We start from the raw sequence: 27,372 nt of genomic DNA on the forward strand, positions 1-27,372 counted from the left end.
CCTGACTGTCCTCTCTCCAGCTGTGTGATGTCCCCCTGGGCCCCCCTGCTTTCTGTGAAGAGGAGGGGCTGCCTGGTGCTGGTTGGGTGCACAGGAGGCCTGTCTTGTGCAGGCCCCTCGTTTTCCAGATGGGGAATCCATCCAAATCCCAGGGAAGGGACCACCCAGAGCTGGTCTGGCCCCTCAGCAGCCAGAACTCCAGGCAGCAGGCCCTCTGGGTGCCTGGCGGCAGTGCCAGCAGAATCTGAGCAGGAAGGAGGAAGAGGAGGCAGCTGGAGCTGTGGGGGTGAGGGTGGAAGAGAGGAGGGCAGTGGAGGCTGCCCCACCCCCCCAGGCCACCCAGAGAAAGGCAGATCCCGAGCCCCTGCCAGCTCTGAACCCCAGAAAGCCTGTCTCCTTCCAGACCCCTGCCCCCTCCTCTGTGCATCCCCTCCTCCCCACCCTCCTCCTCCCCACAGCTTTGCGGCTTCCCCTGGAGGACAGGCAGGGCCCTCCGGACCAGGGGTGTGCGTGTGCACTGTGCGGTGGCCCCTGTGCGTGCGAACGTGCCTTTGTGCACACGTGCGTGTGTGTCTTGGGTGCACGTGCACGTGTCTGAGTGTCTGGCGCGTGAGCTCGCGTGCGTGTGTGTGCGCCTCCGCGCACATGTGCGTGTGTGTTCTGCGTGTGTGTGTGTGTGCACGTGTGCGTGCCCGTGCGCGGCGTGCAGGCGCGGGGAGGGGGCGCCGGGCGGGCGGGCGGGCGGGGATTTAAAGCCGCTTGGGCGCTGGCGGCGTGAGCGCTGCTGATAAACAGCCCGAGAGCCCGCAGCAGAAGCGCTGGCGGCGGCGGGAGGCTGCGTATCAGAGCTCCTGGCAGCCTCGCAAAAAGCTGTCCCCGGGCCCGCGAGCCGCTCTATCAGCCCACGGAGGGAGGGCGGGGGCGGCGGGGGGAGGGGGAGGGAAAAAGTATTTGCTTCAGCCCTTAATCACGGAATTTGAAATCCCAGCGAGTCGGTGCCATTTATTTTCAGAGGCTGTCAAGGCTGGTTTCAGCATTTAAAAGAAAGGAGGATAAAAAACATTTGCATTTCTCTCTACTCCCCCCCCACCCGGCGGCTCGCTGGGCGCTCTCCCTCTCTCTCCCCCTCTCCCCCTCTCTCCGAGCCCCGCGGCAGAGCTGGGGCTGCGTGTCAGCGAAGGAGGGCACCGCGGGCTGGGACCCGTCGGAGGGCGGCGGTCGGCCTGATTCTGGGGTCGGGGGTCTGGGTGCTGAAGGCTGGTAGTGGGGAGGTGGACTTGGCCCAGGCTGCTGGGCTCAGGGTGCTCTCCTCATTCAAGCTGGAAAAGAGCCCTGGCCCCTAGATTCGCCCCGGGTCCTCCAGGCTCCTGAGGTGGAAGTCTAGGGTATTGGGGCCGGGAGGGGAGCTAGGACACCCCCAGGGCTGCCCTCTCCCTGCGCAGGTATGGAAACCGAGGCTTGGAAACCGAGAATGGCACAGCCAAGGTCACTCTGGCAAAACCAGGACAAGGAGGGAATCCTATGGATCCTGCTGAGCTCGGGGCAGGCGCAGGAGACAGCAGAGGGCGCAGGCCTGGGGCTGCCCATGAGGTCTTTGCAGCGAGATGGGCCTGAACGCAGGTCATGACACCTGCCAGCACAGTGACCTTGGCCACCATCCTCTGTCTGGCCTTCAGATGGAGCCCATGGTACCTCCTTCCAGGACCAAATCACCAGGCACACTGCATGGCCCTGGGCATGGGGGGCAGCCCCATCACCGGATGGCCTTCTAGCACCACACCCACTTTCCTTGTCTGGTGTCTCTCTTGCTCCTTGGGGATGACTGGAGGCTCAGTGGCCAGACCATTTTGTCCCTGAGGAGGCAGGCTCGGGCACACGAACCCCCAGGGCCCTGGGGCCAGGTCTGTGCCCCAGGGCCACTCTCTGAGACTGTTTACTCTTTGGTAAAATGAGAAAAGTCACCCAACTACAGTTGGGGTGCACTGAGTTCATGCATTCGGAGCACATGCAGTGCCCCACCCTTACCATGGTGGTTCTTACTTACATTATGAAGATTACAGGTCCACCTGTCCCAGATTCTAGGCCTCTCAAGGCCAAGACTCTGTGGTGCATGTGTGAATGTCCATTGGTGCCAACCCAGGGGAGTGATGTTAAAAACAGTGGGTAGGGCCTCCGCTGGGGAAGACAGAAAGGAAGGTCTCAGGGGAGGAGGAAACAGCCCAATCCTGTGGAAGGAAGCTCCCCACTCTTGCCCAAAGCGAAGGTGCAGAGACTCAGGATATCCCACTCCCTACCCACCTTTACCAACACGTGCTTATTTTTTTTAATTACAAAAAAGGAGATGCCTTGTTACAATACCGAAGGTAGAAAGAAAATAGCAAAATTACCTCCCTCCCAACACCTCACAATTCCACTCCCCAGATAATCAGTGTCGAGTTTAGTACAAAGTCTTCCAGATTTTTCTGTCAATACAAGCACATATAAGCCTTTTGTGGAAGTCGGGCAGTCTTATGCATCCTGGTTAGCAGTTTATTTCCTTTGACACACTGTAGTCTCCTTTCCAAGTTCTTTCTCATGGTATTCCCCTGTGCACGTGTGCCCACGCGCGGTCGACCGATCTGCAGTGGCTGGGCATCAGGGTTGTGTCCAGGCTTCTACAGCAGGCATCAGAGGGGCCACTGAACTGAATGGAGTGTGCAGGGAACAGCCGGTGGCCGTGGGGCCTCCATCCCCTTCCACAGGGAGAGGCTGGTGGGCGGGGCAGGCGGAGGGGTGGGGGTTGCTGCTAGGACCAGGGCTGGGGGGAGGTGACCTCAGGGAAAGCAGGAGCGTGGCCATCATCTCTACCAGGGAAGGAAACCCTCACCTGGCTACCCAGGGCCTGGGGATGTCAAGGCCTGGGGACAGGACCCAGCCTGGGCTGTCCTGGTCCTTCAGTGAGGAAGTGGGGATGGTCTGTGCTCTGTAAGTGGAGGGATGTCAGGAGCAAGCTCCTTCCTCTTGCTCTTTTACACTTTCCATGGCTCCCAGGCTCTGACTCTTCTTCCTTTCAAACTGCCTCCCCATACCGGAGACGAATCCCACGCCTCGTGTCCACACATGGTGCCTAAGTCAGCAGGGAGGTGGTGGTAGGAAGTCCAGAGCTCTGTCTGCCGTGAGGTAGGGCTTTTGTTGTTTGTGCATCAAAGGGAACATGCACAGTGTGTTTTTTTGGGAGACAGGCTGAGCCGTGTTCGGTGACAGCTCCATCAGTCTTGAGCTCTGAACCCTAGAACTCTCAGCTTCCTAACCAAGAAATGGGGACCACACTAGCACCTGCTGAGCAGGACTCAGGGAGGGATCCCCCAAAGCCTTCAGCAAGCTCCCCGACACACAGGATCTCATAAAGTTTTGCTATCATTTGATTTTTTTTTTTAAAGATTTTCTTTATTTCTTCATGAGAGATACAGAGAGGGGCAGAGACACAGGAAGAGGGAGAAGCAGGGTCCTTGCAGGGAGCCCGATGTGGGACTGGATTCCAGGACCCCAAGATCACGCCCTGAGTCAAAGGCAGATGCTCAACCCTTGAGCTACCCAGGCGCCCCCACTAGATTATTTTTTAAATTATTATTCCTAATAACAACATTTTAAAAAATCCGAAGTTGTAGAAGACCTCCGAGTTGGTTGTCAAAACCAAGAGAAAGCCTGTGGTAGTGTGTGCCGTGTGTGGGGGGTATGTGTGTTCTGTGGGGATGCAGCATGTGTGGTGTGTGCAGTAGAGTAACTGTAGCATGAGGGGTGTGTGCAAGCATCAGTGTGGGGTGTGCGTGTGCCATGTGTGCACAGAATGTGTGGTGCGTGTTGTATTTGTATGTGTGGTGTATGCACACTACGTGAAAGTGGCACATGTGGTGTGTGTGTCCTGAGTATGTTGGGGTGTCCTTCTCACACCATCCTTTGTGCCCTCAGCTCCAGCCAGACACTCTCTCCCATGACCTCGGGCCCCTGGCCTAGCTCCTTCTCCCCAAGAATCACTGTCACACCTGTCTTCCTGTTCCGAAGGACAGGCCTGTGGGTCTGGGCCACCTGAGAAAGCCCAAGGACAGCCCCAGGGAGCAAAAGAGACCCTCAGTCTCTAACCAGTTTCCCAGGTGGCCCCACCCCACTGAATGCAGGGCTGTCTCATCCACCCCCCTGCATTGGGTTAGGGTTCAGTGTCCCTCACCCCTGGCTGTGGGAAGTTGCTTTACCTTCTCTGGGCCCCTGTATCCTGTCTGTAAAACAAGGATTATAATAATAAGGTCATAAGCTTATTTAAGCTCCTCCTTCCCTCCTCCAAACAAACAGACAAACAAACAAGTAAACCAGAAAAAGCTCAAGCCATCAGGTACTTGGAACATGAAGGAATTTCTGCTAGAAGGTGATCAGCAGAGTACCTACCACATGAGCTTCCAGGCCGGAGCGTCTCCATTTCTCCCTTCCCTCCAAGAGGAACTGTGTTTATTCATGCAGACCCTCACTGCACCCCCCTCCCAGCCCTGCCTGGCTCTGGCAAGATTCCTAGATTTGCAGGGTGGGCAGGGCAGAGCTGAGCAGGAAGGTAGGGTGTGAGTTCCCCAACGAACAGGCTCTCCCAACACCCAGGCAGGGGCGCAGCTGACTCAGGATTCTCCACCCCAGCTGAGAAGGTCCCCAGCTAACATTTGTGTCCGTCCCAGCAGGACACGGGGTGAGCTGGCCCTGCCTCTCCACCCACTTTCTCACCCACTGCTGGAGAGAGGAGGTGGGAACAAGACCTCAGGTGTGTATGGACCCTCAGAGTTATTCAAGGTATGTTCATGGATCTTGTTGATGATGCTAGAAAATGAACAAGTCTCCTCCCCTCTGGAGGCCTCAATTTTCTTAACTATAAAATGGGGCTATGATGAGAAATCCATGAGCTCAGGATGTGAATGAAGCTGCTGGCACAAAGTCCCTATGCATAGTCAGTATTAACCGGTGTTAACTATCATGGCGGGGGCTCCTGGGTGGCTCAGATGATTGAGTGGCTGCCGTCGGGGCTCAGATTGTGATCTCAGAGTCCTGGGATCAAGCCCTACGTCAGGCTCCCTGCTTTTGCAGGGTCTGCTTCTCCCTCTTCCTCTGTCCCCCACCCCCTCAACATTCTCATTCTCTCTCTCTCTCTTAAATGAATAAATAAAAATTTTTTAAGATTTTATTTATTTATTCATGAGACACACACACATACACAGAGAGAGAGAGAGAGAGAGAGAGAGAGAGAGGCAGAGACACAGGCAGAGGGAGAAGCAGGCTCCATGCAGGAAACCCGACACAGGACTCAATCCCGGGCTCTAAGATCATGCTGAAGGCAGCACTAAACCACTGAGCCAGCCAGGGATCCCCTGAATAAAGAAAATCTTAAAAAAAAAAAAAAAGGGAAACAGGAAAAACCATCATGGCAGATGCTGCCTCTGTTGCCAGTAATTCCCTGCCCTAAGAAGATCGTGCCTCTCGGCCCATGGTCAGTGACTCACAGTGCCTCCCTACAGGCAGAACATACTTCTGTGCCCGTTGACATTGGGCTTGGCCATGTGACGTGCTCTGACCAATAAACTGTGAGAAGAAGTGCCCATATATGCCAGTGCCCCGCAGAAGCTTGAACAGCTCTCCTGGGGACGTGCAGCTCTCTAGCCCTTTTCTTTCCGGTGGATGTATTCTGTAGAGATGCTACAATTTCAGCCTCGATCTCAGCATGAAGATGGTACGTGAGGTAGTGAGATGGGACAGTGGGGCAAGCATGTTGTCGACAACAGTAAACCTGAATGGAAACAAACCGTGGCTACTGTGATCTACTGATATTTCAGGGATGCTTGTTACGCAGCATAGCCTAGCAAAATCTGACCAATATGGAAACTGGCACCTAGAAATAATGGCCCCAACAAATATGTAGCTCTGGCTCTCAGAGCAAATATCAGGTGACAAGAAAAGAGTTACTGAAGGTATCGAGGGTGACCTTGTCATACGGCAGGGAACATGTGAGAATTCCTGTGTACAGGTAACTCACAAAGCCCATACCATACGGCACTTAGGGCTTTAGCTGAAGAGCTGGGGAAAAAGAAATGTTTGGCATATCTTGTTTGCTATTTGCTGCATGTTACAGACTGAATCATGTCCCCCCACCAGTTCATACATTGAAGCCCCAACGGCAGTGTGACTGTCAGAATGTGACTATATTTGTCGTCTCTTATTTTTAAAGATTTTATTTATTTATTTATTTATGAGAGACACAGAGAGAGAGCCAGAGACATAGGCAGAGAGAGAAGCAAACTCCCTGCAGGGAACCCAACGCGGGACTCGATCCCAGGACCCCGGGATCACGACCTAACCTAAGGGAGACATTCAACCACTGAGACACCCATGTGCCCCAAAATGTGACTGTATTTGGAGAGAGTCTCTAAAGAGGTAATTAAAGCAAAATGGAATCACCAGGGTGAGCCCTAATCAACATGACTGGTGTCCTCAGAACGAGGGGAAGTTTGCGCACTCACATGTACAGGGAAAGGTGATGTGAAGGCACAGGGAGAATGTGGCCATCCCCCAGCCAGAGAGAGGCCTGGAACAGAGCCTTCCTTCGTGGCCGTCAGAGGGAAGCCACCTGCTGACACCTTCAGTGGAGACCCCTAGCCTCTGGGACTGCGAACAATACATTTCTGTCTACTTTGTTACAGCAGCCCTAGCAAACTCGTGCACTGCTTTTTCCCAAGACACCACAGAAAAGAGATGCACTCGGAAGGGAATTAGCCTATTTGCAAGCAGGGATGAAAGGGAAAGAGAGAGCCCAGAAATTCTGGATTTTCAGCGTTGAAAAATACAGCTATTTCTCATCTCTGTCCAGTGACAGAGAAAGGAAGCCAGAGATCCAGGAGCCCAGGGCCCAGTGGCCTGGAGCCCATGGGAAGTTGAGCGATGCCATTGCAAGAAGGCCACCCATCTTATGGGAGCAAGCTTGGACACAAACATCTCGTCCCCGAGTGAAAAAAGGTGATACTGTCTGGGACACACACATAGACACACACACACACACACACACACACACACACACACACACACCAGCAGTTTGTCCTCCAGAAACCTAGAGAACCCAGGGCCATTTTTGGAAAAGCCTGCTTGCTCTTTGCAAGATGAGTGGGCAAAACAGACCCAGTCCCCGCCCCTCTGGCAGTTGGTTGATTCTTCAAATTCGAGTTACAGATGACATTTTAGTAAACCTTCTGACATATTGGTATGTGGAATGCACAGTACGATCTTGGAGCAGATACGAGTTTTAAATTTAACTATCTGCATCCCCAGAAAAGTATTGTTTGAGGAGTCCAAGTGTGAATTTTAAACTTTCTGTAGAGACTTTTCAAAATGGGTAATCCACAACTTGTCAATAAAGAATCTTCTAGGCCGAGGACAAAATAATGCAACTAAGAAGCGCTTTGTGTGATGGAGTCCAGCTGAGATTCGGTCTCACGGTAAAGACGACATCCAGATGTGGCCATTACCTGCTTTGCTCAAACCTCTGGTGATGAAGTCTAGAGAAGCAGGCCTAGAAAATTTGGCTGCGTCTTTAGCATACGTTGCTGAGTGGGGACAAAGAGATAAAACATTAGCTAAGTTTCGAAGAGGATCACACTGGCAAAAGAGCTGCCAGCCTGCACTAAAAGAGGCTGTGACCGTTCACGACTTACAACCACATGTGGGCCCCGGAGGGAAGAGAGCAGATGGAGAGATCTGCTCAGCCCTCCATGAGGGCCCTTGGGTCCTCATTCCATGTGGCCAAGGACGAGATGGAAAAGGAAGTCCACCCATAAGGCCCCCCCCCCCCCCACAAGGGCCTCGGAGAGCAGAGGACAGAAAGAGTTCCAAGGGAGCACCGTGGGGCCCATTGGAGAGTGTCTGTGTCACCCTGGAGGCGGTGGCCCTGGCAGTCTCCACCTGGTGGACTCAGGATTGCGGCGCACGATGCCAAGGACTTGCCTCCTCTTCCTACCCCTTCTAGAAGACAGTGTTTGTGGGTATGCTGTCCCCATTCCAGCATTGAGTAGTGGGCGTGTGGATATGTGTGCCAGGGCCGCCATAACAAAACACCAGACTGAGCGGCTTATCAGGAATTCATTCTCTCACGGTTCTGGAGGCTGGAAGTCCAAGGTGTCAGCAGGGTTGGTTTCCTCTGAGACCTCTCTCTCTCTTTGGCTTGTAGGCGGCCACCTTCTTGCTGTGTCCTCACGAGGTCTCTCCTGTGTGTGTCCACACCTGGGTCTAGTGTCTTTCCATGTGCTTGTCTTCTTATGAGGACACTGGTCTTCCTGGATGAGGGCCCCCACCTTGATGACCTCATTTGAAACTAATTACCTCTCCCAAGACCTTAGCTCCAAATGTGGTTACTTTCTGAGGCACTGGGAGTTAGGACTTCAACATATGAATTTTGGGGAGACACAATTCAGTTTATAACTGTGTGGGAGACCCTCAAGTTTTCCCCCTACTTATAGATCTCTTTAGCAAGAGAGCCATGGGCTGGGGTCATCCCCTAGGGCTGCATTTAGCAGGTGGCTGGGCTGGAGGGTTAAGGAAGGCTTCCTTTATGCTTCTGGTACCCCTCATGCTGCCCACTGGTCTCCCTTGTCCATATGGCTCCTGGGCTTGCTCTCAGCATAGTGGGTTTTCACATGGTGGCTGCCTTCCAAGAGGGAGCACATCGAGAAGCTCAAATGTTAGAAGCTACACAGCATCATGTTGGCTCTGTTATGTTCCTCGAAGCCAGTCCTGGGACCAGCAAGGAATATCTCAAGAGGAGGAGAGAAGACACTATGTCTTCGTGGGAGAAATGAGGCAATCGGTGGCCGTCTGTAATCACCCACATCTGTGCAAGAGAGAGGAATATTTGTGGCCACAATGGTAGGTAGGTCATTGTTCCCAATTATTTGCTGTCTTTCCAATGAGAGGATTATCCATGCCTGCCCCATTGCCATGTGAGTGCAGGCCTCGCGAGGGGTTGCATTCCTCTACCCCCCATGTCAGGCTCAGCCTCATGACTTGCTTTAGCTAGTGAATCAGGAGAAGTGACACCAGGCTGTTCAGAGAAGCTTTCAGATGCATCACGTGGCTTAGCCAGGCTGCTCAGGCCTCCCTCTGCAGAGAAGAGACCGTTAGGGGAGCTCCCCTGTTCCATACAATACACGTCTAATTGGCAAGCCTTCTACTTATCTGGAGACCTTTATATGTTTACATCTCTCCACTTTCCAATATTCAAAGTTTTTAAATTCATTCATTTTTCTAGAAGTAATACCTGGCAAGTTTGGCATCTCAAGCTACCACCTATTCTTCCCTAGTCCACAAAAAGTCCCTGAGGGTGGATATCCAGGAGGTCCCCACAATGGTCACATTTGAGCACACAGCCAGGGAGCACCCTGTATAGTCATGCTCTCTACAGGCATGTGGGGATCATCTGCCCGGGCCCCGCCTGGCCTGAGTTCTGACCTCAGGAACCCCTCCGGGCCCTCACTCAGGAACACTGTGGCTCAGAGTGGTTAAGTGATGCCCCCAAAGTCACTCAGCTAGTAAGGAGCAGAGCTGGGATTTGAGCCTGTCTCTCCAGTGTTCTGAGTTCTTAGCCACTGGGCACTCCGGCCTCACTCTGTAAGTGGTCTATAGATACCTGGTAAGTGGATGAACACAGGACGCCGTGGTTCTTTTGGAGACCTGGAAGGCAGGTCACAGGGGTGTCTCAATCTCAAGGATTGACTAAAACTCATAGAAACTGGGGGGTAGGGTAGGATGCATTAATCAGGGTCCACTCCCCTTTCTAGCCCTTCTCCTCCCGCTCCCAGAAATTGGGTATCTTCAACGCAGAATACAGAAAATATGCAAAACACCAGTGGCATTGACATTAATGAGAGTTTGCAATGCTCAGCCACTGTCCTGGGAACCTTCCATCAATTAGTTCACTTACCCTTCCCAGGGATCTGATGAGGTTAAGGACCATGATTATTCCTATTTTACTACTGAAGAAACTGAGTCACAGAGTAGGCTAACTCTGTGCTTTTCGAGCTATCTGAGGTGGAGGAACTTGTAGAGACAATTTTCCAATCTGCCTGGAACGATATTATTGTAATGAACACAATCACAACTGGATGTGAACAGTGTCCGGTTGGAATGAATGTTTCTAAATTATGCTCAGTTCTGGTGGTTTTCTTATGATGTCAACACATAGTGCGTGGGCCAACACCAGTCTGTGGACCACACTTTGGGTAGCATGGGCTAAGGGACTTGCCAAAGGCCACACAGCTGGTGAGGGATGGGGCCAGGATTTGGACTCAAGTCTGGGCCTTGACCACTTACCTGGCAGAGGGGCTGAGAAGGGTTTGGCCATGGAGTCTAACTCACAATGAGTATCTGAGTATCTTAGGTGCTATACCTCTCCTGACACCCTCTAAGAATCTGAAACACCACTAAATTGATAACTACATTGGGTTCAATGGGTACATTTGGAATTAATAAATAATGAATAAAAAGGTAAACAATCAGACACAAAATTGTTCCTACGTGTCAATCGTGTGTGGGACTCCAGACCAAGATGTTGGATATGGAGACGCTGGAGGGGATCCAACTCCTCCAAATGTCAAAAAAGCCGGGTCATCTCCAGGTGATGGGATTAAAAGTGTTTTTATTTTCTTCATTGAGCTCATCTGCATTTTCAGCAATCTCGCTTTTTTTAAAGATTTTATTTATTTATTTGACAGAAAGCGAGCGCAAGAGAGCAAAACAGGGAGAGGGAGAAGCGGGGCTCGATCTCAGGGCCCTGGGATCATGAATGCTTAGCCAACTAACCCACCCGGGGGCCCCTCTGGCAATATCCACAAAAAGCATGCTTTACTTTTGTAGCAAGAGAAAGGTTATTTGGGAGGAAATAAATAGTTTGGACTCGAGGTTCGCTTACAGTTCAATTGGAGAAAAGATGGTCGGTTCATGGATGGTAAGGATCCTGGCAAAGGAGCTCAATACATGTTTGAGTTCAAGCTCAGTCACATACTAATTGGAAGAAGACCCTTTCTAGGAAGGGTTCTTTTCTTTACCTATTTCTTGGTCTCTTGCCTCCCTTAGTGCCACTGTCCTTACCCTGTGGGCTGGCTGTGCCGGGCCAGGCTGCCTGGACCGAGTCCCTCCATGGGGCACTGGGGGTGTGACAGTCACAGCTGGCCCTCAGGTGTGTGGATGGCCAAGCTGCTCTCTACCTGCGTGGTTGAGGACTCCCTACAGCAATCCGCATACCAGGTCTGTTCAGTTTCTGGGGGAGCCAGGGATGGGACTAGGCAGGTCGTGCAACCCAGAGATCCTGGGAGACCAAAAGCAGGAGCTGCAGGCAGCACGGCCTGTCTCCTCCCTCTCTCTCCCTTCCTGTCACCTAGCTGGTCCCTGGGGCAGAGTGCAGGGTCCCAGGGCCACAGCTCCAGCTTTCCCTCCTCATTCCCCTCCCCACTCCTGTGTGTCCCCTTTCCTGCTGCCTTAGCTCCCCGCTCAAGGTCAGGGAACAAACAGATAAACCCTTTCCCTAGAGCCAGCCTCGGAGAGTCCGCCTCCAGCTAGAATCCAATTCTGAGTCAGGGCCAGGGCTCTCTCTTTCCTGTGAATGTGAAGACAGGAAGGAAATTTTTTTTGTAGCCATAAAAATCAGTAAAAAATGTTTTGTAGGCAGAGAAGAGGCCAAGCAGTTGGCTTTGGTTTCAGGCACGAATTGCAAATGGAAATGGTCAGATATGGGGAGAAAGAGTCTGGAGGTAAACCCTAATATTATTGTAGATTGAGCAATATGTTCTTTTACCTGAGGGCCAACTGGGTGCCTGACGTGACATTGAGAATATGAAACTGACTGCTCCCAGGCTCATGGGGACAGAATGTGAGGCCTAAGAGGAGTCAAGTGTAGGGGCGGGCAGGGAGTTGAAGACTCAGGATGTTTCTAGGCTTTTTGGCTGAGACAGTCCAGCAGCCAGGGCCAGGGTGGCTTTGAAGACCCAGTATAGACAGCAGTGAACTTGATGGCTTTCATATCTTTTGAGGGATGAACCTGGAGACCAGAGAAGACAGCATCAGCCACCTTGGGAAGGGTCATAGAGGCAATGACAGGGACCTAGGGCTTTATCCAGAAGCCCATGGGAAGCCATGAAAGGTTTAAGTAGGAGACTAGAGTGGTCAAGTTTAAATTTTAGAGCCTCTCTCAGAGTGCCTCTTGTACATGTCCTGGATGGAGAGCAGTGGGAGGACAGAGGAGGTTGGTGGCCTAGCAGGTAGAAGAGTGACAGATTCACGGTTGTCAGATGGAACTGACAGATCTGGGTGACCGACCCGACAAGGCGAGGTCACCTGGGAAAGAGGAAAGAGATGCAGACGGCACAGGGGCTTTAGGACAGGGTGCCTGGGGGTGTGGAAGGGCTCTCCAAGAGGAGGGAGGAGAGAGGTTGGAGAAAGAAAAAAATTTTTTTATCTCTTGATATTTATTTATCTATCTATCTATCTATCTATCTATCTATTTATCTATCTATCTATCATCTATCTATTTATTTATGGATAACTTTGGCTCAGTGCTGCAGAACAGGATGTCAAGAAGGATAAGGCACAACTCTGACCCGGAGAAGCTAGAATTCTAGAATTCCCACACACTAAGTAAAAGCCTGTGAGGGGAGGTCTGTAGGGATATCTGGCTGTGAGCATCCCTGGGATTCGGAGGCGGGACAGGTGGGTGGGAGCGCTGCAGGACCCGGAGGGGGCCCATCTGGAGGCATCAGGGCAGTAGACAGCCATGGGACTGAATATTTCACTTCCCCTCCCACAATCCCGTGGGCCTGACTCTGTGCCAGACAAGTTGTCCCAGCTTCAGGCCCCGGCCTGCCACCCACTCAGCCCCAGAGTCAGCCTCTCTCAGCTCTCTGGTCGGCTACAGAGTGTCTCTGTCTCTCGCCTCCCATCTCTTTGGGGAAGACTCTCCCTTCCACATTCTACCTGGATTCCTGCTGCTTATTCTTCATGTCTCAGCAGAGAAGGCTCTCCCTCCTGGCAGCCTTTCCTGACCCCCTAACACTGAGCTGGGTGCACCTCTCCTGTGCACAGCATGGCCTGACCCAAACGCGTGGAGAATGGATGGACATTTGGAGGGATGGATGAATGGATGTTGGTATCAGGAGGGGACACGGTTGAACGGAGGGAGATGGATGGGCTGAGTGGACGAGTCAGCGGATGGACGGATGAAGAGGATGATTGATTCATTGGATGGATGGATGGTTGGACAGGTGGAAGAGCAGTGGGTGAATCCGTTAGGTGGAAGGTAGGTAGATTGGCTAAATGAGTGGGTTGGAGTGGGTGGATCGTGGTAGATAGGTGGGCAGAAGGAGACTGGATATAAAGGAAGACAAAGGAGGGGATCCCTGGGTGGCGCAGCGGTTTGGCGCCTGCCTTTGGCCCAGGGCGCGATCCTGGAGACCCAGGATCGAATCCCACGTCGGGCTCCCGGTGCCTGGAGCCTGCTTCTCCCTCTGCCTGTGTCTCTGCCTCTCTCTCTCTGTGACTATCATAAATAAATAAAAATTAAAAAAAAATAAATAAAGGAAGACAAAGGAGATGAGGTTGGCTCAGGCTTGTCAAAGTCTGTGGAAGGGCAATGGTGTCCAAGGCAGAGGTGGGAGGTGGCCTGGGGATGTTCTCTCCTAACTCCTCCCTCTGACCCTCAGCTTCCTTGCTGCACTCTCTTCTCTGCACTGGGAGGGACCCAGCATTGGGTACAACGAGAGATGGAATTAGCACCAGCAACTTCTTTCCATCTTACCTCTTTTCCATAACTCATCACTCTGTTTATGTTTTTAGCCAGTTGGTCTGATTATTGACAGTGAGCTGGAGTTTGAGGCTGAGCTAAGAAGGCTAAGAAGCTTGAGTGTCTCCTGATCCACTGTCCTCCTGCGTCCTTGCTTTCTGTGTCCTGGAGTTCTTCCAGCAGAGAGCCGGATACCCAGCCTGGCCACGCAGGGCCAGGCTGGAGGCACAGACTCAGCCGGTACCAGCTGCCCAAGCCCTGTCGCCCTCAGCTCCAACCAACCTGGGTCCCTGCTGCCTGGTGACCACCACCCCGCCCCCGCCCAGAAGCTCCGATTTTCAGCTTGGGTTTGATCGCCTGCCAGGATCTCCCAAATGTCAGCTGCAGCGTTAGCATCTTTAAGAGAGCGCCCGAGGCGATCTTTAAGCAGGGAGGCTGGGGCCCCATGCTGATGAGAGGAGCCTGCTCCGAGCTGACAGCTCTGCCTGATGCCTCCCCAGCCTCTGCTCTGGGAGCCTGTGGTCTCCACTCTTTAGGCTTGGATGGCACCTGGGTTTATTTTTAGGCCTGGGTGACTCAGGGCTTTGAGGTTGAGGTCAGTCCCCTGAGCATCCCCTTAACTGGGAGTCCCCCCTGCCGGCCCCAGAGCAGGGAGGGTCCTGTCCTGTCACTGCTCAACCCTCCAACACCTCCTGGCCTGATCCCTGATCCGGAGGAGGAATGGGTAAGTATTTGTTAATTGAATGAATGCATGAGCCTCCTAAGCTGCCTGAAAGACATGAGTGGTGACAGAGTGCTTTCTCCCCTACCCTCACCTTGAGGAGGAGATGCTCAAGGTGAGGGAGAATGGGCAAAGGCTCCAGACTTCGGAGTCAGACCAACAGGCCTAGGCTGGTGTATCAGATCTAGCGTGTGGATGCTGTGCACCTTTGGGAAAGCTGCTGGTCCTCTCTGAGCCTTAGCTTTCTCATTAGTGAAATGTGCAAAAGGATCCTGCCAGCCCTGTAGCATCGTGGGTAGGATCCACTGAGATAATGAGGTGGGAACACTGGCTACAGTGCCTGACACTTAGTAGGTACTCAAAGAACTTCCCCCGGGCCCCCAGGACTTTGCATGTGCTCTCCCTTCTGCCTCCACGTCCTTCTCCACACCCTCGGCCCTGTCCTTCCAGATCATGAGTACGTCCCCCCTCGGGGACTCCGTCCTCACCTGCGCAGCCCACAGCTGACATTCCTCGAGTCCCCCAGGACTAAGTTCAAGCCTCAACCAGAACCCATGTGAAGTGACTGATTTCCGTTCAGAGCCAAGTATCAGCCAATTTCTTGAGGGCAGAAGCTATCTGTATTGATTTCTAGATCCCTGGAGTCTTATATGGGCCCTAGTACACAGTTGGTGCAGAATGAACGAATGGATGGATGAATGAATGACTATCTAGCTGGTCTGAGCAGAATCAACCGAACTTTCTGGCAGGTTTTAGTAATAAGAGAGAGTATGCCTCAAAGACTGAGCCCTACTAACCCCTTCAAAAAAACTCTCCCTCATGTTGGTGAAGGGCTATTGCCTTTCTAAAGCTTCCGCTTGTTCCTCCAATTGTCAGAGGACCGGACAATTATTCTCAGTTCGCAATTGCTCAATTGTCACACAGCATGTTAGAGGCAGGAGCAGAAGCTGCCCCATCCCTGGTCCAAACAATCCTTTTGGTCCTTGGCTCCTGGGCTGATGGCTCTTGGTCCATTTTATGACAACCTCTGGAATTGATATGCTGAAAGGGGGGTTTGGGGAGTTGGTGCACCTCCGCAGAGAGGAAGGATCAGCGCCCAGCTCACCTGAACATATGTTTCCTAACTAAAGGCTGTAGAAACAAGACTCAGAATGGTTATAGAATAAAAATAAAATGAGATAAATGGATGGTGGGTTAGATGGATGGATACTTGGGTGGGTGAAAAGTCGTTGGATGGGTGATGGCTAGATAACTGAATGAGTAGATGGATAGTGGATGGATGTGTGGATGGATGGAGGGAGCGAGGGAGGGATGAATAAATGGATGGATGGACGGATGGGTGGATGGACGGATGGATGGATGGATAAGTAAGTGGATGGATGAGTAGTGGGTGAGTGGTAGATGGATGTAAGATGGGAAGATGGATAAGTGAACAGGTTCTATGAATGGATGGGTAAGTAGATAGGTAGGTGAGTGGGTGGATGGACATGTGAATGCATGGGTGGGCAGATGAGAGAATGGATAGATGAGTGGATAGGTGGGTGAGTGGATGGATGGGTGGACGGAGGCTAGGTAGATGGATCAGTAGGTGAGTAGGTAGATAGGGGTATATAGATGGGAGGAGAGATCAATGAGTGAGTGGGTGGGTAGCACTGACACACAGCAAAAAAGCATACTGGTTGGGGGTCAAAGAATCTTGCCTTTGCCCTGATTCTTTTTTTTTTTTAAGATTTTATTTATTTATTCATGGGAGACACACAGAGAGAGAGAAGCAGAGACACAGGCAGAGGGAGAAGCAGGCTCCATGCAGGGAGCCAGAAGTGGGACTCGATCCCCGGTCTCCAGGATCAGGCCCCGGGCTGAAGGCGGCGCTAAACCGCTGAGCCACCGGGGCTGCCCCCTTTGCCCTGATTCTGTCCCTAAAGCCCAATGGGACTTGTAGTAAGTCATCCTGCCTTTTTGGACTTCAGCTTTTTTATCTGTCAAAAAGAGAAATGGTGGGGCAGCCCGGGTGGCTCAGTGGTTTAACGCCACCTTCAGCCCAGGGCCTGATCCCGGAGACCCGGGATTAGGTCCCATGTCAGGCTCCCTGCATGGAGCTTGCTTCTCCCTCTGCCTGTGTCTCTGCCTCTGTGTGTGTGTGTGTGTGTGTGTGTGTGTGTGTGTCTCATGAATAAATAAATAAAATCTTAAAAAAAAAAAAAGGGGGAAATGGTCCCTGCCCCTCAATGCTCAAAGATCAGAAAAGATTCCTGGGCTGTGAGTACTCCTGGCACCATGGCCTCCCAACCCTACTGACCAGTCTCACCCAGCCACGTGCCTATCCTGTGATGAGCCTGCTCCTTCCTGCACCACAGGGACCTTCCATGCAGCTCCCATCAATATTTTCTGATGGTGCCCAGGGAACTCTGTTCATAGCCAAGTCCAACACAGGGAACAGTCCCTCGAGTTTGGTCGAGCCTGGCTGATCTGGTCTGGAGTTAAGAGGCCATCTCTGAGGTCCCAGAAGTGGATTCTCATCCCAGCTCTGGCACTCAGTGCTGTGGGGTCTGAGGCAAGTCCCTGCACCCGCCTGAGCCTCACTTTCCCCATCTGAAAACAGAGAGATGGGTTGCACCCATCTCCCAGGGTGATCTCTGTGACAAGACAGAGATCTTGGGTGCTCAGCCAGGCGTGGGGCCCCAGGTGGGCTCCGGGAGACAATGCTAGTATTCCTGCCCTGGGGCCAAATGGCCACCTGTGGGGCTTGTCCCTTATTTCACAAAGCTCTGGGGCATGCAGGTTTCTGGAATGAGGAAGTTCTAGGGAGCCAAGAACCCCAGGGAACAGGCAGGCTCACAGCCTGAGCTTTACATGCACCTCATTCCCCACACCCCAGGGCACGGGGCTTCCCCTCAGCAGCCAGGTGACCCTGGGTGAGCAGTCTGGCCTCTCTGAGTCTTGCTTTCCTCACCTGTAAAAGATGAGCCTCGCTTTGCCATTCCTTCACCAAAGTAGGTGATTTGCCTGCCAGCCCGCTGGGTGGGGCCGACCCCCTTCCCTGATGGAGAAGCAAACACTGAGGTCTGGAGAAGTTCTGGAATTAACTTCAGTGCTGAGTTAGGATAGAAACATGGACCCCTCCCAAGCTTTGCTCCTCATGTGCCCTGAGTACTCCAGCTGAAGCCTGGAGCCGAGGGCTGGACTCTGGGGCCTTCAGCACCCCACAGCCCATGAGCCCTCCTGCTACTCCCCTGCCAGCTCCTGGCAGTCCCTGGTCAGTGGCCGCATCCTCGCTGCATGCTGGGTGGTCACGGGGTTCTCCTCGTGGGTGGTAGGGACTTAAGAGATTGCCACTGTTGCCCTGCCTTGCCACACACCTTGTAAGACCCAAGGGGCACCCACAGAGTCCACAGGAGTTTGGGCAGCCCAAGTGACAGGGCTGTTGGGTCAGGTGAGCAACCAGAGCTGGGGACAGGTGCCCAGGTGGGAGAAGTAGGAGCCGAAGGCCCTGAGGAAGCAGCAATGCCAGGTCCCAGCCCCCCTCCAGCCCTAGGTTCCCCCCTCTCCTTCCCCAACTGCTGCAGACTCTGGTTAAAATGGCACCTCCAACCATCTGTCGTCCCTCCCCCATCCCGTGGGCGCGGCTGTGACTCCAGGACTGGCTCGCCTCATAAACAGGCGGCTGGCGGGTCCCCAGGGCCAGGCGGGTGATGGGCCTGGTGGTGGCCCAGGGCTGTGGAGCCACGGAGGAGCGAGGGTGGGCTGGCAGGATAGCAGGGCCCACGAAGTTTCCGTGCCCTCTCAGGGTGGTGCCCCTGCACCCCAGGGGCTCCCCTCTGCACCCATGCCTCTCCGGGTTCCTTCAGCTCACAGCCTGTCTGGGTCTCCCATCCTACCTGCCTTGCTCTCTCTATGTTTAGCAAATCTCAAATCAATATGTGGGTGTAGGGGCACCTGGGTGGCTCAGTGGTTGAGCCTCTGCCTTTGGCTCAGATGGTGATCCTGGGGTCCTGGGAGGTGCTGGGAGGGTCCTGGGATGAGTCCTGCATCGGGCTCTCTGCAGGGAGCCTGGTTCTCCCTCTGCCTCTCTCTCTGTCTCTCATGAATGAATAAATAAAATCTTAAAAAAAAAAAAATCTGGGTGTAGAGGCTGCCTGGATCCTCCTTAACCAGTGCTGTCTCCTTGGGCAGTAAGCATCCCTCCCACCCCAGGATCTCTACTTTACAACCAAGGAAACTGAGGCCAGAGACCTGGGTAGTGGGGGACGTGGGAGTGGTGGAGGACTCACCCCCACCTCTTCTGGCTGCAGCTCGCCTCCCAGGGGTAAGCAGTTAGGCAGAAAGAGGTGTCATAGGGTTCAAGCACCCGGACCTGAAACTGCCAACCGGCTCCCTGGCCTCAGTGTTCCCATCTGGGGAATGGGGGAGTCCACGCTGCTGCTGCCGCCGGGAGAGGGCACCTTTTGAGCCAGAGAGCACACAGGGGCTGCTCATGCTCTCACAACCCCCCAGGACTTGGGAGAGGCAGCCCTGGAGAGCTGGGGGGCGGCGGGTGAGGGAGTGTGGGGGGCCTCCCCACCCCCACCGCAGCGCTGCAGGGCCCGCTGCCCCTCCTCTCTCCAGCTTCCGACCGCCAGCTCCATCCCCGAAAGCCCCCAGACCCCAGATGCAGTGTTTTTACTGCTCTGACCGCGCTCAGCCTCCCTCCTCCTCCTCCCCTCCTCCTCCGTCGCTCCCCCCTCTCGCCTCCATCCTCCCCCCTCCTCCTCTTCATCTCTCTCCCTCTGTTCTCCTCTCTGCCTCCCGTCCCTCCTCCTCTCCCTCGTCCCTCCTCCCCCCTCCCGAGCGCTGCCTCCCTCCCTCCCTCCGCCCTCCCTCCCTCCCTCCCTCCCTCTCTCCGGGGGAAGAAAGGTCACCGTGCGGCTGATTACTCAGAGCTCAGTTGCTGTGGCAACCGGCGGGGGAAGTGGGCCAGGCTGGCTTTGAGGACGCGTGAGGTCGGCCGCGGGCGGCTGGAGCCGGCGCGGGCCTCTGTGCTCCAGCGAGAGGGAGGCCGCCGGCAGCCCGGCTCCTCGGCCGCTGCGGGCCCGGCTCCGGGGGTTCATTTTTAATGAAGAAGCCCTGCTCCCCTCGCGCTCCCCTCGCGCACCCCTCCCGCCTCCTTCCCCCTCCCCGGGGTCTGCAGGGGGAGTGGCCCCTCCTGGCTGTGACCGCCTCTCTCCCCGGTTCTGGGTCTCTGTCTCTGTGTCTCCCCCTCTGCCAAGGTTCCGATGGCTTCTTTCTTTCTCCTCTCTCGGAGCTCAAAGGGACTGTCTTTTACCAGCGCACACACACACACACACACACCCCTCTCCCCTGCAGCCTTGGTAAGGAGCCCAATAAAATCCTCAGCACCCCCCCCAATGCCCCAGAAGCCTTTGTCACTGGCCTGGGAGACCCCCCTCCTTCCTCTGCAAGCCAGAAGCCACAGGGGTCCACAGAGGGTGCAGCCCTGCAGCTCCCCCCCACACACTGGCCTTTCCCCTGAGCCCACTATGTGCCCAGCCCTGCCTTCCAGGAGCTTCTGGGCCCCTTGGGAAGGCATGGCCCTGCTCAAAGAGGAAGCCAGACCTGCAGGGGTGGGGGTGCCAGTGCAGTGGGCAGGTGGGCAGGGGGCACCTGCTCCTGCGGGTGGAGAGGATCTCAGCCCCTGCTGTCCGTCGGCTCCTTCTCCAGCTAGCCAGTCAGCCCAGGGAGCCAGGCCAGCTAGGAGGGAGGGCTGGGGAGGTCTGGGGCTTGGCAGTGAGGGCCCATGGCTCCGGAGCTGGGCAGGCCTCGATTCCAGTCCCCATCCCCCTTTAGGACCCTTCTCCATGGCTGGTGGGAATGTCAAGTGGTTCAGCGACTTGGGAAAACATTTGGCAGCTTTTTAAAAATTGAAACGTACACTTACCACAGGACAGGCGATTCCCCTCTAAGGCATTTATCCCAGAGCAATGAAAACTTAGGTCCATGCAAAGACTTAACGCACGAATCTTCATGGAAGCTTCATGGAAAACTGGAGTTCCAGCAAAACTGGAAAACAACCCATCGATAGGCAACTGGCTCAACAGTTTGTGGTACGTTCTGACATGGAACACGGCTCAGCGGTAAGAAGAAATGAACTCTTGAGACACGCAACACCATGGAGGAATCTCAAGGTCGCGAATGCAGAGTGAGAGCAGCCAGGCAACAAAGAATGCATACTGTGTGATTCCATTTATAGAACATTCTAGAAAATGCAGACTAACCTGTAGTGACAAAAAGCATCTCAGTGGCTGCTGTGGGACATTGGGGACCAGGAAGTCCCACAAAGGGGCACAAGAGAACTTTTGGAGGACGGTGGATATGTTCACCGCCCTGATAGCAATGATGGTTTTCTGGGCATATATAGATGCCCAAGCCCCTCAAATTCTGCAGTTATTGTTATGTCCATTAGACCTCCATAAATTGAAAAGCCAAATTCCTGTTGTGTCACTCACCTGCTGTGTGAACTTGGGTGGGTCCCCTCACTCCTCCAAGCCTCACAGAGAGCAGGGGAATTATACTGGCAGCCTCACAGGGATGGTTCTGAGGATTCAGGAATAAAATGTTAACCACTTAGCTCCATCCAGGGCAAACCAGTGGTGCCCCCACCAGGTCCAAGAGGGGCACGATGGCCCAGGTGTGCAGCAAGGCCATGCCAGAGCCTGACGTAGACTCCCTGTCCAGTACTCTTCCCATGGGGCCAGGCCAGGCTGCAGACCAGTCCCTGGCTCCTTTGCTGCCACCAAGGCTCCCAGGGGAGCTTCCCAGCTTTGTGCTAGGGAAGGGGAGGTAAAGTGCTATGTTGAGTCCCCCAAGCCTCTGCAGGGAAGGAGGCTCTAGCCTCCAGTGGCTCAGGATTCCATGGTCCCTTTGAAGCTGCCTCCCCTAGTGGGATGGAAGTGTGCCTCCCCGCCTGCATCCCCTACCCCTGCTCCTGCCCAGGATGGGAGAGAGCCTGAAGCCACAGCCCTGTCACCACAGAGTCTCCCGACTCCCTCAGAACAGGGCTGAATAGGCCACACCCAGCAGGCCAGTCACCATGGCTGTGGTTACAGAGAGGAGCTTAACTGAGAAAAATCTCACTGGATACCACTTGCCTTGGCTTCAGAGGCCCATACAGATCGCCACGTGTTCTGTGACCATGGCTACATCACTGCCCCTCTTTGACCCTCCTCTTCTGGAAACTTCACCTGCCACTGCACTAACCAGCAGCACACTGATTTCACAAACGCCCTCTGCATGGTCGTTGCTTTGGGATGTCCATTTCTCGGAGGAAGAACCAAGGCCTGCTGAGTCTGGGAGAAGTGTCCACCCTCAGCCAGGTGGTGACCGGTGACCAGCTGGTGGTGAGCAGCCGCGATCCTGGGTTCCCATTCCAGCTCTGGCAGGATCGAGTGACCTTGGGCAAGTCACTGTGCCCCGCAGAGCCTCAGCTTCCTAGTCTGTGAACTGGGGGTGATAAAGGGACAGAATGAGCTCAGGCAGGTGCGGCCCTCAGCACAGAGCACTGCTCATCAGCCTTGTTATCATCCTGTGGGTAGAGGCCCGGTGGTGACCTCCGGCTGCCTCCTCCATTAGTGGCAGGGGATGAGGATCTTCCGTGGGACTATGCCAGAGCCCTGGAAGGGCGGGGGGGGGGGGCATCACATTTGCTGTAATAACTGTTCCAAGAGCCCCCTCCTCTCCTTTCCCCATACAAAACCAGGAGGCAGGGATCCCTGGGTGGCGCAGCGGTTTGGCGCCTGCCTTTGGCCCAGGGCGCGATCCTGGAGACCCGGGATCGAGTCCCACATCGGGCTCCCGGTGCATGGAGCCTGCTTCTCCCTCTGCCTGTGTCTCTGCCTCTCTCTCTCTGTGACTATCATAAATAAATAAAAATTAAAAACAAAAACAAAAACAAAAAAACCAGGAGGCCTGAGCAGGGCCTGTTTCAGCCCTGCTCCCCAGCGGTCCTCCCTGGCTGCCCTTGAACCTTCTCCCGGACACCTACCAGATTCTGGGCATGGACAGGCCCTGAAGGAGAGGCCCTGTCTAGGGCTGTCAGGGCTGTGCTGCGGGAAGCCCAAGGTCTCATGGGGGCCTGGAGGAGGCCCCTGACCCAGCCTGCTCTGACGGGGAGAGGGCAGAGAAGGAGAGGTCTAAAAAGCTTGAGTAAGAATCAGCCAGGCAGGGGCACCTGGGTGGTTCAGTGGTTGAGTCCCTGCCTTTGGCTCAGGGCATGATCCCGGGGTCCTGGGATGGAGTTTTGCATCGGAGTCCTTGCAGGGAGCCTGCTTCTCCCTCTGCCTGTGTCTCTGCCTCTCTCTGTGTCTCTCATGAATAAATAAATAAAATCTTAAAAAAAAAAAAAAAAAAAAGGATCAGCCAGGCAAGAGGCTGTGGGGATGCTCCTGCTGAAGGACACAGTAGCATGTGCAAAGATCCAGGGGGTGAGACTAAAACAGGGCTAATTAGGAAAATTGAAAAATCCTCCATTTCACAAGCAGGGAGCTACAGAAAGTAGCACTGAGGGAGGGAGGGAGAGAGGTCAGTGTGGGTCACGCCATCCTGGCTTTGTGTTAGTCTCCATGTCAGGCTGAGGGTAATGGAAAGCCGTGGAAGGTTTGAGACAGAGAAGTGACATATTCAGTAGCACTTCCAGAAAGATCACTCTGGCTGCCTTGAGTAGCAGGGAGTGCAGGGGCAAAGGTAAGAGCAGGAAGACCCGGTGAGGCCGCTGCTAGATATCCAGGTGAGACATAATGGGGGGCCGGTCTGGGGAGGCAGACAGAGGGGCTGAGTGGCCTGAACAAAAAGCCTTAAAGGCTAGATTTGTTGGACAGAGGGGTGAGGGAGGAGAGCAAAACGGGGGTGATGGGTCGGTGGTGGGGCCATGTCTGAGTCAGGTCATGGAGGAGAAGCGGGCAGGGTGGTATCTTCCCAGTCCTGGGGCCCCACAGCTCCCCCAGAGCCTGTGACCCGAAAACTGCCCTCCTCAGGCCCCAGGGGGAACAGTCCTGGATGGAGCCTGGGGTCTCTAGCAGGTGGAAGGCCTTGAGGGTAAACAGCTGGCAATGGTGGGGGCCCAGTCCCCAGGCCTGCACCACCCGTAGCCAGCAGGGGCTCTTGGTCTGGACTAGTCCATTTCCCCCGGTGAGTCACTCCAGCAAAGCAGAATGGGGAGGGCCTGGTTCCCAACCCTGGTGGATTTCCATTCTGCCTCAGCTCCCCTCCCCTCTGGTTTCCTCCTCCCCGAGACAGACAGATGTGCACGGACAGACCCGCAGCCGGCCCCAGAGGGCTCAGCCAGCTGAGCAAACACTGCATGGGGCCTTCATCAATCATGAGAGAATGGGGGTGCAGGGCTGGGGGTGGGTTGTGGGCAGCGGTGACAGCCCTGCGAGTCCCTGGACAGTCTAAGTCGAGCTGCAGTCCAGGGCTTGGCCCCTTCACCCCAGCCTCCGGCCCTCCTCTGTCCCCTGGCTCCACATGCTGAAAAGTGAAGGTCCCCAAAGTCAGAGTCCTCTTTGACCCCCATGCCCAGTCACAGGCAAGCATATCCCCTCTCCCTGCCCACAGCCACGCCCAAGTCTAGCCTCATCATCTCCCCCCTACACCAGCCTCATCTGGGCCTCCTTGCCTCCATGTCCCCTTCTCCTCAGCCTCCTACTCATGCAGCCCCTGGGAAGCCTATGGAAACTTTAAAGGACTCGATCGGGTTTCGACTGGCTCGTGACAGCTACACGCTCTACCCAGAAGGTGTCGAGCTCTGGCTCAGTGTGCCAGCCCATCGCGACCCTGCTGCCCCATCGGGTCCCTCCCCTCCGGCCCTCCCTCCCTCTCCTGCCACCCTCCTGACCTCTGCACTCACCGGTCCTGATATCTGAAAGCCCTCTGCTTCCTGATCCTCAGGTCTCAGCTCAGATGTCACCTCCTCAAGAGCCATCCTGCCTCTCCCCCAGGCCACATTCCCTCCTCTGCCTGCCTCCCCCCACCACGCCCCCAACTACCTCCCTCACCTGTTCACCTGTGTCCGTTTGGCTGTCCTTCAGAATGTTCCCTAAGGACACAGTCCTCCAGGGGACAGACACTTGCTCATCTGTGTATCCTGAGCCAATGAGGGAACAAATGGACGAGTGGATGGATGGATTGGGCCTTCCTGGGTTTGCAGAGGAAAGGGTCGCCAGGGGTCGGGGGTGGGCTGGGAAGAAGACTACTGTCAGCCCACGCTGCTGTCCTCTGGACGACCTCCCTTGGGAGGTGGGCCTCTATTCTGGTTCCTTTTTTTTTTTTTTTTAAGATTTTATTTATTTATTCATGAGAGACACACATAGAGAGAGAGGCAGAGACACAGGCAGAGGGAGAAGCAGGCTCCATGCAGGGAGCCCGACGTGGGACTCGATCCTGGGTCTCCAGGACCACGCCCTGGGCTGCAGGCGGTGCTAAACTGCTGAGCCACCTGGGCTGCCCTCTATTCTGGTTCCTGACTGTTTCCCATCTCCCCTGGGTGACATCTCACCAGCCACCCTGCTGAAACCACTGAGGGGAAAGATGGAAAGGGCAGAGGTGAGCCCAAGGTCCTGATGCCTAGAGCCCAGCCCCCTTGTCATTCACCAAGGGACAGAAGAGCACAGGGGCTGAAGTCAGGTCAGTAGAGTTCAAAAGCCAGCTCTGCCATCCGCAAACCACGGGGCCCTGGGCAGAACTCATCTCTGTGCCTCTCTTTTCTCATCTTTGAAATGGGGAGAATAATGGCATCTATCTCATAGGACCAGCATGAGGAGCTAACAGACTGGGACCTGGTGTAAATAGCTCAGCCCGGCATGCCTGACACATGGTAAGTGCTCAGTAAATGGCAGCCCCCGGACAAGCATCAGCTGAGCTCCTGCCCCGAGCCAGGCGTGGAGGCCCGTGCCAAGTGGAGGGCACAGGCCAAGGCCCCGTTCACTCTCTGACCAATGATGGGTATCTACCTCTTTTCATACTTGGACCTCTGGCCTCTCCCCTGCCTCTCTGCTGGTTCCGGAGGCTCCTTCCTGTGTCCGGGAAGTCCATTCTGGCAAGGCCAAGGCACTCCCATGACCTCTCATGATCTTCCAGATTGGGAGAGCTTGCAGAGCATGTGGTCCTGTGCTATCTCCAGCCGCCCCCACGCACCAGATGTGGAACCGAGCCTCAGAGATAATGGTGCTAGCTAGAGGCCTGATTTCTAGCTCAGTGTTCCTTCCTTGGGTCCTCGGGCCACTCCTGCTGTGGCAGCTCTGGGGAGAATCCACTTGGTGTGCAAAGGACTGGGGGTTCCATGAGGACAGGGACCATGACTGCCTTGTTTACTTTGTGAGCCCCACACAGGCCTGGGACCTGTGAATGAATGAATGAATGAATGAATGAATGAATGAATGACACCAGGACCCACCTGCCTCCCAGGGCAGCATCCCAAGAGAAGCCCACTTTGACCCCCTGTCCCGGTGGGGTCAACAGACTAGGACCAGCCCAGGGGAGGAGGTTGCCAAGGTTGCCAATGGTCCAGAGGCTTCCAGAAGTCTCTTGACAAAAGGATCAAAGGAAGCAGATGACAGGAGGGCAGGAAATGGCTGCAGGTGGGGGTTGGGGGCACAGAGCCCCCTGCCCAAGCCCAGATGAAAGAGCCACAGGAAAAGGACACAGATGGAAGGGCCATGGGGGGTTGAGGAGGACAGGATGCGGACAGAGGGCCTCAGCCACTTCCTTTGTGCAGAGGATGGACCTGAGGGTCTCTCCCTCCTCCCCCTCCCCCTCCGGTACAGGGTCTTCCTTTTTATCCCCAGCTACCATCACCCAGCCCGGGCCCCCAGCACCCAGAGGACACTCAGAAAATGTTTGTGGATTCACTGTGTTCATGAACGAATGAAAGCTTTTATTAGCCAAACTGATTTCTCTAGTAGTCGAGGAGAGAGGGTCAGTCCAGTTTTGAGATCAAGTGAAGAAGCAGGGTCTTGCTTCTGGTCACCTAGCAAGTCAATGACAGAGTTGACATTCAAATCAGAGTCTTTCCAAGTCTGTAAACTCTGCTCTTAGATACACAACCTCAGGCTGATGGCAAAACTCCTTGCTCATCCATCCGCCCATTCATTTGCCCATCCATTCATTCATTCCACAAGCATTTCCTAGAATCCTCGTCACGCCGAGACCTGTGCCGGGCACTAGGGTACTGCGTGAATGAAATAGTCACAATCCCTGCTGGCTTGGGATTCCTTGTCTGGAAGGCAGTGTTCCACCCACAGGATTAATTCATCATGATTGTGGAAAGTGTGAATGCTGGGGTGCAAAGCTGGCATATGCGGAGGACCTGCCCCATCCATCCAGGGGCCTCTGGAAAGGCTTAGGATGTGGACAGCAGGAGGCATGGACAGGTGGCAGGCAGTCAAGGACTGTGGAACGCATGGAAGAAAATAATTGGCATAATCCTGATCTGAGCAGGCATCATTCAGTGAACCTTTTCCCTCCACAAACACCTTGGGTGGTTTATTCTATAAATCTTTATAGTAAGATGGAGATGCAGATGCCCTAATCATCCCCATTATAATCGGAGAGGTCAGTGATCACAGCTGCTAAGAGGCAGAGTCAGGGTCATCTGATCAGGGGGTCGCAGCTCCTGACACTGAACCCAGCGTCTGCAGGAGAAGAGACCCTTCTACTCGGTGGCTGGGGGGAGCTGGACCTGTAGGGACACAGCACACACCTTCCCATGTCATCTGTCAGTCCTCCTAGGGCTGGAAAGAGCTCTGAGTTCAGAGGAGAATATTTAAGGAGGGAATGCTTCTGAGCTCAAATCAGCTGGTGC

General features: G+C 54.5%; 1 long non-coding RNA gene across 6 annotated transcripts in view; it reads right to left on the reverse strand.

Moving 5' to 3' along the window:
* Positions 1–3,351: 3,351 nt before the first annotated feature.
* LOC144285657 (uncharacterized) overlaps positions 3,352–27,372 on the reverse strand; it is a 94,056-nt gene continuing 70,035 nt past the window's right edge. For 4 of the 6 annotated variants that reach the window (XR_013353913.1, XR_013353912.1, XR_013353914.1 and 1 more), the window contains 4 exons: positions 21,777–22,019; positions 21,026–21,113; positions 20,458–20,579; positions 3,352–8,884 (listed from right to left, as the gene is read on the reverse strand). This is a non-coding gene — a long non-coding RNA (uncharacterized LOC144285657). Of the gene's footprint in view, positions 8,885–17,496; positions 17,584–20,457; positions 20,580–21,025; positions 21,114–21,776; positions 22,020–25,522; positions 25,986–27,372 lie in introns of those variants that run through there. The other 2 variants (XR_013353915.1, XR_013353911.1) reach the window with 2 other exon arrangements.

Source organism: Canis aureus, chromosome 16, assembly GCF_053574225.1.
Source record: "Canis aureus isolate CA01 chromosome 16, VMU_Caureus_v.1.0, whole genome shotgun sequence".
In the NCBI taxonomy this organism is placed as follows: Eukaryota; Metazoa; Chordata; class Mammalia; order Carnivora; family Canidae; genus Canis; species Canis aureus.